The 12,122-nt window shown below is 39.6% G+C and overlaps 1 protein-coding gene across 1 annotated transcript in view; it reads left to right on the top strand.

Moving 5' to 3' along the window:
- Window positions 1-1,245: 1,245 nt before the first annotated feature.
- Window positions 1,246-12,122, top strand: part of LOC128928549 (uncharacterized) — a 113,945-nt gene continuing 103,068 nt past the window's right edge. The window contains exon 1 of the mRNA XM_078336110.1: window positions 1,246-1,302. The gene's annotated coding sequence lies outside the window, so the exon portion shown is untranslated. The remainder of the gene's footprint in view (window positions 1,303-12,122) is intronic.

A 12,122-nucleotide genomic window follows, 5' to 3' on the forward strand; every position in this document is an offset into this window, starting at 1 on the left:
GCTTCAATCATTGGAGGGAAAAGGTTTGGGTCTGTCACTCAGATTGTCTCTGGCTCAGGGAGTGATATCTGCATCCTGTGGAGGGAGCACGGGAAAGTTGTAAAACTTGTACTGACAGTGTTGTCCCTCCCTGGGGTCCAAGGACATCTGCCTTGGACCTCCTGCCTCCTGCCTTAAGCTAGAGTAAACCAAGAAAGAAGAAGGGAAGACAGACCTTCCTTCCAATTATACAATACAACACAGAGAAGCTTTGCCATTCTGAGGGCTCCATGGCATCAGCTGTGGCAGAAGATATCAGTGCCTGCTGGACATGGTGGCAGCCAAAGGATGGAGGCCACTGAAGAAGAGAGAATAGCAGGTGCCATGTGGGTGAGAATCATATTTATTTATGGAAGATAATTCATACAGTGATTAAGGGCAAAAAGTAGGAAAACATGGGTTTATACAGAAAAAGGCAAAAACAGTTAAACCTTGGAACTTTTCCTAAGTCTTCATAGCCAGGTGAATTCTGTACCCTTCAGCTACATACATGTTGAAATCCAAGATGAGCTCTGTAGACTAACTTATCACAAAATATTACTGATTTTAAGCTTTTTTTAAAAAAAGGCAGTTCATCTAAAATTTGTCCAGCTTTGACATTTTCTTTTTTGAGTTTGCTGTGTAATTCAAGTTGAGTAATTTACACAAATGCATCAATATTTTAAAAGCTACGAATCTTACACATGCAAAAAACAAGGCTTACAATCCTCAGGAATCTTTAATGTAACACACATTCATTATATATGAGCTCTCAAAGGAGAAACTTACGTTGTTCAGAATCCTAAGTGCTACACAATGGTGGCTTTGGGAAACTTAAATACCACACATTTGCTTTGTAAAACCACCATTGAATGACTTTAGCTGATTAACCCTGAAAGTCATCATGACTGTTTTGCCTTTAATAATCTGGACCAAGCAAAAGGAGAGATGTTTCTATGATGCAACATTCTTGTGGTTATAGTTTTAACAAGATAGACTCCTTGAAATTTGACTCTGATGCTGGAATGCTCATCAATTCTTGGAGAAGCTGACTCATGCTTTGTGGCTAAACTCAAATGTCCCCTCTTCTGTGAACTAGTCCTCAAAACCTCCAGCAAGATTAATTGCTCCCATGGAGCTTGGTAACATGCCTTTGTCATGGCACCATTATTACATAGTGTCTTAGCTAGTCATGTGTTTGTTTACCTAATAAACTGTTAACTTCTTGGGGTCAGGAATGGTTCTTGGCACAGGAGGCACCTAGTAGCTGTTTGTGGAATTAAAGTATGTATCTATCATCAGTAGATACTACATGTAAAATGTGGGTAGATTTGTACACTTGTAAAAACCAAGAGAAAAAATATTCAAGGAGCTGTTGCCATCCAGATGTAGGACAGAAAAACCAATTTTGCAATGTTGTCATCTTAAAATCTTTTTTAACTGGAGAGATTCAAGAGAAGTCAAGAATATTTTGAGGTGAATGAGTTAGTGAGTAAATGAAAATTTTTCTTTATCTAGGGTATACTTGATTTATACCTACATTTAAAGCTCTCATTCAGGGGAGGGAAGGGGATGGATCTGATATTTGTTGAATGGCTTCTGCCTACTAGGCTCCATACTAGGAAGTTTCCATTACAGGATTTCACTTTAGGTGCAGCCATCCTGCTGGTTGGGTTCTATCAGTCCTTTATGTCAAATGGAGAAACAGAAACTGCAAATTATTCAACTTGTATTTTCAGAGAGATTTAGTAATGTGAATAAAGTCGTTCAGCTAGTAAGTGACTGGACCAGAATTCTAACTCAAGTCTGAAAAAAAATCTTAGCATGTGTCTATATGTGTTGGGAAAAAAGGGAGAATTCAGCAGTTATGACAAATGAGGGGCAGCCTTCACCTTGTAGTTTACACTTAGCCTCTTAAATACATATCTAAGGAGAAGGGGGAGGTGGGTGGGGCTTGGATTAGGCAGTGTATATGGTGGTTAAGCAAGTGGACTCAAAGTCAGACAACCTGTGTACAGAGCCTGGTTCTGTCTCCATTTAGTTGTGTGACCTTGAGCAAATTATTTAACCTCCTTGAGCTTCAGGTTCCTTAACTGAAAAATTGGTGAAGAGGAATAATCATCATTTCTAACTCACTGGATGCTGTTAGAATGAAATGAAAGAAAACACATAAACACTTAGCCGAGTGTGTGGCACACACTAATGCTGGAGACCTTATTATCATTATCCAGTGCTCCACTTTACTACTCAGAGTCAACAGATAATTGCTTATCTTCCCACTTTCTTAATGCTTAGTAGATGCAATGTTAAAGTGGAGAACAAGTTCACTCAGTGGACCTACAGCCAGAATATCGGGTTTGGAAGCGTTCAATCAGAGTTTGGTGCCTGATTCAGCTTTGTAATCTTGTCTGGACATGTTGCTTGGTTTCTCTGGACTCAGTTTTCTTTTCTGTAAAGTAGTTACCAAAACTATACCTATCTTACAGAATTCTTGCCGGGCAAGAGTTGCTAAAACAAGGCATATACAAAAGGGCATTTAATCCAGTCTAAGAGAGTCAGGGAGATCTCCTGGAAGGGAATGAAGCCCAAGTGGACACCTAAAAAGAAGAGAACCATGTCAACTACGATAGATACTTTTGTCAATAATACATTATCATTTTAATAACATAAGTATACATAACTGACATTTAAAGTTATTTCAGACTGTATTTCTCATTTTACTGTTTTTTCTTTTGGATATAACCATTGAATTTCATTAAGTTTTAAGAAGAGAAGTGCTGTGATTTTTTTGGTAGATTGTAATTATCTCCAAAATTTGTTCCATCATTTTCCTAAAGATGTTTCTAGTGAAACGTGGGTCTTCTGCAATGTCTTCAATCATCAACTGTGTAAACTGAGAGCTAAAATAAATATAGACTGAAACTCTTTCTTGCTTTCATATTGAATGAGATAAAGGCATGAGCTGAGAGAGAGAGAGAGAGAGAGAGAGAGAGAGAGAGAGAGAGAGAGAAAAACAGATGTATACATCTTGGATGTGATCCTGAGTTATTCCCTGGATATAAATAAGACACTTTGAAAGGCACATTAACTTTTTGAGGTCACTAGGGTTTTCATTAGGATGCTGGACTATAAATAGTTCCCAGGTGATGTAAAGGAAATGATGCACCATTCCTTCTCACCCTGGAGTTCTTAGCACTCTGGAGAACAACATTCACTTGCAAGTGTTTGGCTCACTGTGTGCTGGTATTGTTTATAAGGTCAAATTTTGGATTAACCTTTTGAGATTAAAAAAGAAAAACAGACAAGGGAATCTTTGTGAACATTTTATTTCTTAGGGAAAATTATTTTACATGGAATTTACCTAGTGTACCACATAAAAATTCTTAACAGAGTATCTAGCACAGTGTAAAAATATATTTCCCTTGAGTTGCTTAAATGTCATCATGTTTGGTACAAAATAGGAAATACTTCATTTTGCAAATTACCTTGCCAGAGTTTCTCTGCTATGGTCTCATACATAACAGTGACATCTTTATGAAAAAGGGTAATTGAGGAATTACCTAGTGAATTCAAACAACAGTGTCATTCATAAGTGACAATTCAGAAAGTATTTTGTTTTATCTTTTATTTTTAAATTATTTATTATTATTATTTGTTAAGAAACAGAGTCTTACTCTGTTGCTCAGGCTGGAATGCAGTGGCCTGATCATAGGTCACCTGCAGTCTCGAATTCCTGGGCTCAAGTGATCCTCCCACCTTAGCCTCCTGGATAGTTGGGACTATAGGCATGTGCCAACGTGCCTGGTTAATTTTCTTCATTCTTTTTTTTTGCCTGGTTAATTTTTAAAAATTTTTTTGTGGACTTGAGGTGTGGCTGTTGCCCCGCTTGGTCGAAAACTGCTGCTCTCAACTGATCCATCTGCCTTGGCCTCCCAAAGTGTTACGATTATAGTGAGCCACTGTTTCTGGCCTGTTTTGTTATCTTATGAAAGCAAGATTATCTGTCTAAAGAATTAAAAAATTATCTATACTTGTTTCAGTGTATTTTGTCTGAAGGATCGAGTGGATTTGCTGGAATAGTAAGATCTGGCACACGGTTGGTCATGTCAGGTTTCTCCTAGACTATAACTGCTTGAGGGCACAAACTGTTATCTTATTTATCTTTGAATCCCTCTAGTAGGCCTTCTCTAAATAGTTATCAAGTTGATTGAAATTCATTTTGTTATGAAAATAATTTCTGGGCCTCCTAGGAATCAGACAGTGTTTGAAAAATATATTCCTCAGTCCTCATTATTACATTTGGTTTAGTTTCTTGTGGGGACCCATGTATGTTATTGAAACATGAAATATATTTATAATAGGAAAATATGGACGTGACAAGAAAAGCAGCAGCAACAATTGGGCAATCTTTGCTAAATATGGGTAAAATCGATGCAGACCTGTCTGACCTAATAGAATTCATACATATTAAAAGTTTTTGGAAACTTTTTGCACAGTTATTGTACATTATACAGTTTACCTTACTCTTCTGTTTTGACAGTTTAATTATTAAGTAAGCCAGAAAATGAGGTGAGGAGATGCTTGTCTCTCATTCTCCCTCTCTCTCTCTCTCACGTGTGTGTGTGTGTGTGTGTGTGTGTGTGTATGTGTAAATAAGAAGTCAATACAATTTCAGTTCAATAAGATGAGCCCTGGTTAGGAAGATAATGACCGTTAATTGAGAGACTAATATGTACCAGGCAGTCTTTAAATACATTAACATAGTTAATGCATACAACAACCCTATGACGTAACTGTTATTTCCATTTTTAAAGTTAATAAGCTGATGTTCAGGGATGTTTAAGAATTTTCTCAAGCTCACATAAGAAGTGGCAGAGCTGGGATTCGCACTCAAAACTCTTTGACTAATGAATCAGTAGTCTTTCCCTGTATTGTGCTTGATACAGAGAAGGCACCCACGCACACTTATTCTTAGCACTGTCAAAACTTCTTTTTCTTTTGGGCACCATTTATCTGTAATTATTACCTGTAGAATCTTTCTTTGAGCCTTAAAGCCAGATTAAGGCTTTGCTTATGTACAGCAGTAAAATAGTCCAATCTTAGCTTCCAGTATTGGTGACATTTCCTGGAAAGTCAGTGATTGCACAAAAGTGAGTCACCTTGAATAAAAGAAAAAAAGTGAAATGAGGGTGTTTAAATAAGTAAATAATAAAAAGTGAAATAATATTTTCATGTGTTTTATTCTACTCAGAATTCAAGTTGCTCAGTTAGTTGCATTAGGAAAAGACAAAGGATTAAACACACCTTCATATATTTTTCGAGACAAAGTCTGGCTTTGTCGCTCAGGCAGGAGTGCAGTGATGCAATTACAGCTCACTGCAACCTTCATCTCCCAGGCTCAGGCTCCTTCCACCTCAGCATCCTGATAACGGGGACTATAGGTGTGTGCTACCATGCCCATGTCCAGCTAATTTTTGTATTTTTAATAGAGATGGGGTTTTGCCATGTTGCCCAGGCAGGTTTTGAACTCCTGACCTCAAGTGATCTGCCTGCTTTGGCCTCCCAAAGTGCTGAGATTACAGGTGTGAGCCACCACACCTGGCCAACTTTTAAAACTATTGAATTAGTATCCTAGAATGTTTCCTTTCAGGCAGTAATAAAGAAGCCCTGTGGAAGAGCTGCAGGTGGAAGAGATTGAGAAGGATTCTGTGTTTCATGAGTTGATACAGGAGTCAAGATGGTATTTTGTCTGGGGAGGAGAATGGCAATGTAAGAGAAGCATTAGCTAGTTTCCAGTCAATCTTCTTTCCTACACACACAGGATAATTACAAAGTTAAAATTAAAAGACAATTTACCTAACTGAATGTTTCGTTCCAGTGCTGTCACATTCAGAAGCAGTTAAAATAGCAGACAAGGAAACCCGGGTCTGTTGAGAGCTAAACCCCGATTTCTTTGTTGTACTACATACCAGGTAAATTGGTGATCAAAAAAAGCACAGTTCCTGACCTCATGGAGCTTACAGTCAAGACGTGGAAAGACAATATTTTCATATAATAGTATGTGAGAACTTTCAAAGAGACATTGCAGTCAAGGAAAATTCAGCAACTCTGAGGGTGAAAACTTGCCTCCAAAAGGCCCCTGGAGTCAGGCTATGGCTAGGAGTTTTAGAGGGACTGTGGGAAGGCATGATAATGGAGGAAAAATAAGGGCTCCAGAACAATTTTCAACTAGTTTAAGGGATTGACATCAGCAAGAGATTGCACTGCCCCTAACTGGGGTTACTGGTGTTATTAAGTAAAACAGACTACCTGGACATTAAAAACTCTGACTGGAGTGGGTACTATAGTGGTTTAATGCAAACTACCTTCTATTCATTGGTGGCTTGAGGTAGGTATATCTGAACTCTAGCAGCTGATCGTATCCACTTTCTGTGAAAAGGTTTTCATCATAATTTTTTAAAAGTTATTTAGGTAAAAGTGAAATCATATGCAATTAATCATTTTACAGTGAACATTTCAGTGGCATTGAGTGCATTCATAATCTGTGCAGCCATCACCTCTATTTAGTTCCATAACATACTCATCACTCCAAAAGGAGCCCCATACCTATTAAGTAGTTGTTTCCCATCCCCTGTCTCCCTCTGTGCTTCATATCTACAAAACTGTGTTCTTACTTCTGCTGGATACTTAATATAAATGGCATTATACAATAGGTAACATTTTGTGTTTTGCTTTTTTCACTTAGCATAATGCTTCTGAGGTTCATCCATGTTGTACCATGTATCAGTACTTCATTCCTTTTTATGGCTGAATAATATTCCATTGTATGTATACACCAAATCTGGTTTATTTATTTATTCACTGGCAGACAATTGAACTGTATCTCCCTATTAGTTATTGTGAACAGTGCTGCTGTGTACATGGGTATACAGTATATATACTTGTTTGAACACAGGTTTTTAATTCTTTTGATACTATACCTAGGAGGGAAATTGCTAAGTCATATGGTAATTCTATGTTTAATATGTTGAGTAACACCAAACTATCTTCTACAGTGGCCGAATGACTTTACCTTCCCATAGTGTATGAGAGTTCCAGTTTCTCCAATCCTCCCCAACACTTTGGTTTTTTTTTTTTTTGATAGCCATCCTTGTGGTGCTTCACTGTGGTTTCAATTTACATCTCCTGAGTGACTAATGATGAGCCTCTTCCTATGTGCTTATTGGCCATTTGTGCATGTTCTTTGGAAACATATCTATTCAAGCCCTTGGGCCATTAAAAAAATCGGGTTGTTTGTGGTTTTTTGTGTTGAGTTGTCATAATGATTTGTGGGCCATGTTATATTCAAATCCAACACCCAGAGCAGTCTTAGTGATGGGCTTGTTGGGAAGGTGTGGACAGGGAGAAGAGAAAGCAGAGAACACAGGAGAGGTGGAATGTCATGTGTGGATGAAAGGGGGTAATGCCAAGATTCACCTTCCCTCATAATTCAGAAGAGGAAGTGCTAACTCTGGCATGTCACTTGGACGAACTTGCCTTCCTAAAATTTATGATCTCAATTTCATTCTCACTGTCAATGTCAGGCTCAGTAGTGAACAACTACTGATTTTGAGTGCACTGCACACAAATTATCCCACTTAAGCTTCATAGTCATGCTGGTTGGTGATTATTTTAATTTTACAGATTACAAAAATTGAAGCTTGGGGGCGTTATGTAACTGGTTCAAAATCACAAGCAGGGCCTGGCGTGGTGGCTCATGTCTGTATTCCTAGCACTTTGGGAGATTGAGACAGGCGAATCACTTGAGGTCAGAAGTTCAAGATCAGCCTGGCCAACTTGGTGAAACCCTGTCTCTACTTAGTAAATACAAAAAATTAGCCGGGCATGGTTGTGCACACCTGTAGTTCCAGCTACTTGGGAGGCTGAGGCAGGAGAATCACTTGAACATGGGAGGTGGAGGTTGCAGTGAGCTGAGATGGGACCACTGCACTGCAGCCTGGGGGACAGAACAAGACTCCTTCTCAAAAAAAACAAAAACAAAAACAAAAAAACCCACAGCTATACAGAGGTTGAATGAGTAGGAATTCCTTCCTCCCAGATCCATGCCCCTTCTTGGTTACTCCATGGATGGCTTGTCACTTGTTTGTCTCATTACTGCAGCCTCCTAACCTTTCTCCCTTTCTTCAGCACCACCTTCTTCAGTCAGTCCTCTGAGCTGCTGACACTGGCATGTTTTCTTAAATGTGAATCTTACCATGCTGCATCTCTGCTTGAAGTCTTCATGGTTTGTCATCCTTCAAGATCCACTGTCTTCTCTTTCAAGTTACCATCTTTTGCTTCCCTCATTTGTGTCCTACTTTACAGTCCTGTCAAACTACTCCCAGTTTCTGGAATCTGTCAAGCTGCTTCATAACCTCGTGCTCAAACATAGTGTTCTCTGCTTGGAATGTATTAAAGGTCCCTCCCCACCCGGCAGTACATTATGAACCTTTCCCCATGCCATAAAATGCACAAATATTGGCAAATGAGGTAGTCGGAGGGAAATAAACAGAGGAAGCTGTCATTGTTTACATACTTCACCTTGACTACCTGGAATATCTGAGAGAATTAACTGAAAAACAAAGAAGAAAGTAGTCAGACATAAGATGTTTAAAAATCAGTAGGTCTCCTAATCACCAGCAGTAACCAATTAGAAAATGTAAAGGAAAAGAGATCTTATTCATAATAGCATCAAAAATGATAAAATATCAGAAACAATAAAAATATGTAAATTCACATTAAAAAAACATTCTAAAATGCTGGGGAAAGATGGAAAAAAGAACACCCAAGTCCATGAAAATATATTCCCTGTTTCTGCACAGAAAGTTTAACGTGGCAGCTAGGACCCTAAAACTTGAGTTTGAATGCCATTTCTACTCATTCCCTCCTCGATCATCTCAGGGAAGTGGCTTTACTCCTCTAAGGTCTAGCTTCCTTGCTTGTAAAATGAAAGTAATATTATCAGTTAACTCAGTGTCAAGTATGAGAATTAAAGAAAATGACCTGTTTAGAACACTCAGCCCAGTGCCAGGCACATAGTAAATACTTAATAAGTTATCTATCGTCGTAAAGACTCCAATTATCTTTAAGATGATCTGTGCATTTAATGAAATCCCAGTTGAAGATTTGTTTCTGTGGGTGATTATAATTTTATTGGGAGATTAGTGAGCATTGGTTTTTCATTTCATGTTTTTTTGGAGTCATGTGTGTTATGAGTTGCAAATATCTCACAACAGAGGTGTTTTGGTTTTGGTTTTTCCTGGTGTTTTGCTGGTTCGTCTCTCTTTCTTTCTTGCCTTTTTTCCCCTTCTTTATCTATTACCCTTTAGTTCTACTATAGCATACATAGAAAAGCCTACAGTAAGTGTACTGCTACCCTAGTCAAGAAATAGCACATTACTTGCACCCTAGAAATTCCCCCTTGTGCCTATTCCTAATAACTACTCCTCCCTCTCCTCAAAGTTAATTTTTTTTAGCACATTCTAACACTTTATTGGAGATTAGTTGTGTACATCAATGAAAAATCAGATCAAAGTAAAAGCATCGTTTTCACAAAATAATATCCTGATATCTGTGCTATCTTCTTACATAATTAAATAAAACCCAGGATGTTCCTGATTTTGGTATCAAAAAGCTTGAGTGTCCAGAAATAGCTCTATACAAATAATAATCATAGCATCTAAAATAGCCATCATTATTTTGGATTGATTCCAAAAGTCCTGGGTATATCTCTTAAAATATAAGTACCTTATATTGGCTGCAGTGCTGGTGGGAGGGAATGAAGGGGGTACACATGGAGATAATTATAACAGGAGCTGGGCAGAGGGAAAAGGCTCCTCTAGGGTGGGGCACATAAGGGGATGGGGGCTGGAGATTCTGAAAGTTGGGCAGGAAATTCAGTCACCCTGTATTTTCCAGCACTGCTTGAGTGTCAAAGCTAATAGAGACAGAGACTCCAGTGTGAAAAGATGCCCATCATCCCAACTCCCTTGGCATTGCCCAAAGATGGCAAAGCTCACTTCCAGATTATATAGGTACAGAGATTCCACAGAGAAGGTTCTGGAAAGTTCTCCCTACAACCCCCTCCCAACCCCTTTCTCCCTCCTACCTCTCTCCTGCCAGCTATCACCAGCTATACTCAGTTCCCTCCCAACGAAGAAAACATGAAGAAGTAGCACTTTAAAGAAAGTAACTTTGGCTAGACACCGTGGATCACACCTGTAATTCCAGCAATTTGGGAGGCTGAGGCTGGCGGATCACAAGATCAGGAGATCGAGACCATCCTGGCCAACATGGTGAAACCCTGTCTCTACTAAAAATATAAAAATTAGCTGGGCATGGTGGTGTGTGCCTGTAATTCCAGCTACTCAGGAGGCTGAGGCAGGAGAATCCCTTTAACCCAGGAGGCAGAGGTTGCTGTGAGCTGAGATTCTGCCACTGTACTACAGGCTGGGTGACAGAGCAAGACTCTGTCTCAAAAAGAAAAAAAAAAAAGAAAATAACTTTGAGTCAATGTGCTGCTGACCCCTTGGATTCATGACAGGGTGCCCTTTGCTTGGTTTGACCTGACAGGCACTGGCAAAGTCTGTTCTGCTCTCAATGTCTCCCTCACTACCTTTAAGGCATCATCAGCAATTAGATTCCCTAGTTCTTCAAAGCTTCTCAGCACCCACCATAACACCTGTATATCTGTGGAAGCTTTACTGCTCACAAACAGCTTTCACTTCCAGGAAGTCATGTGGTTCTCACAACTCTCCGAGATAGGAAGGGATGAGTTAGGAAGGGTAGGGATCATCTCCATTTGAAAGACAGGGAACCTGGAGTTAGGTTCCTCCACCAAATTCACACAGCTGGCCAGCAGCAGAATCAAAACCAGAACTCAGGTCCATACTCCACAGTCCTTCCCACTGCTTTTCTGAGCACAGGGAAGAGGCTGGGGGAAGGGACTCCTGTCCTCATCCCTCATCTGGCCCTCTTGGGAGGCTGGTAGACAGCCCCACTGAGGACCCAATGGGTCTGCATGAGATAGATGATGACTGCCGTGCCTGGGCATAGCAATGAGGAGGTCATGATGATGATGGCCAGGATGCTGAAGACAGTGACCCAGACATCCAGGGTGTGCTTGAGAAGCACAACTTCCATGGGGCCTTGGCTGGCTGCATCCATGTTGCTTCACTCCTGGATTGCAGATCGCAAAGGGTCTGTGGAAAGTTCTGGGGCAGGGATGGCTCTGCACTTCTCAAAGTTCCCAGAACCCCATGGACTCGTCCAAACCCCCTTAATTGGTTTTTAACACCATTACCTTCTTTTGGACTTTATATAAATCATATAAAAATGCAATGTGGGCTGGGCACGGTGGCTCATCCCTGTAATCCCAGCACTTTGGGAGGCTGAGGCGGGTGGATCACAAGGTCAAGAGATCGAGACCATCTGGCCAACATGGTGAAACCCCATCTCTACTAAAAATACAAAAATTAGCTGAGCATGGTGGTGCACACCTGTAGTCCCAGCTACTCGGGAGGCTGAGGCAGGAGGATAGCTTGAACCTGGTAGGTGGAGATCGCCCACTGCACTCCAGCCTGGTGACAGAGCAAGACTCCGTCTCGAAATCATAATAAATAAATAAATAAATAAATAAATAAATAAATAAATAAATGCAGTGTTTGTTTGTTTGTTTCTGGCATCTTTTCCTAAACATTATGTTTGTGAGATTAAGTCATGTTATGTATGTGACTGCAGTTTTATTTTTATTACTGTATTTATCCTTTCTATTACTGTTGTAAATTCGGGTCATTCTCAATTTTAGGGTATTACTAATCATCCTGCTAGCTTTGTACATGTCTTTTGATGTATGTATATATGTATTTCTATTGGATATATGTCTGAGAATAGAACTGCTCATGGAGACAGAGATGAAAGTTCTGGTTGTTCCATATCCTAATATTGACAACACATGATATTGACAATAGTATTAATTTAAGCAATTCTATTGGGTGTGTGGTGTTATTCCATTGTAGTTTTACTTTGCATTTCCCTGTTGTCATTGAGCAGCACTTTTTCAAATG

This window comes from Callithrix jacchus, chromosome 9 (genome assembly GCF_049354715.1).
Source record: "Callithrix jacchus isolate 240 chromosome 9, calJac240_pri, whole genome shotgun sequence".
NCBI lineage: Eukaryota > Metazoa > Chordata > Mammalia > Primates > Cebidae > Callithrix > Callithrix jacchus.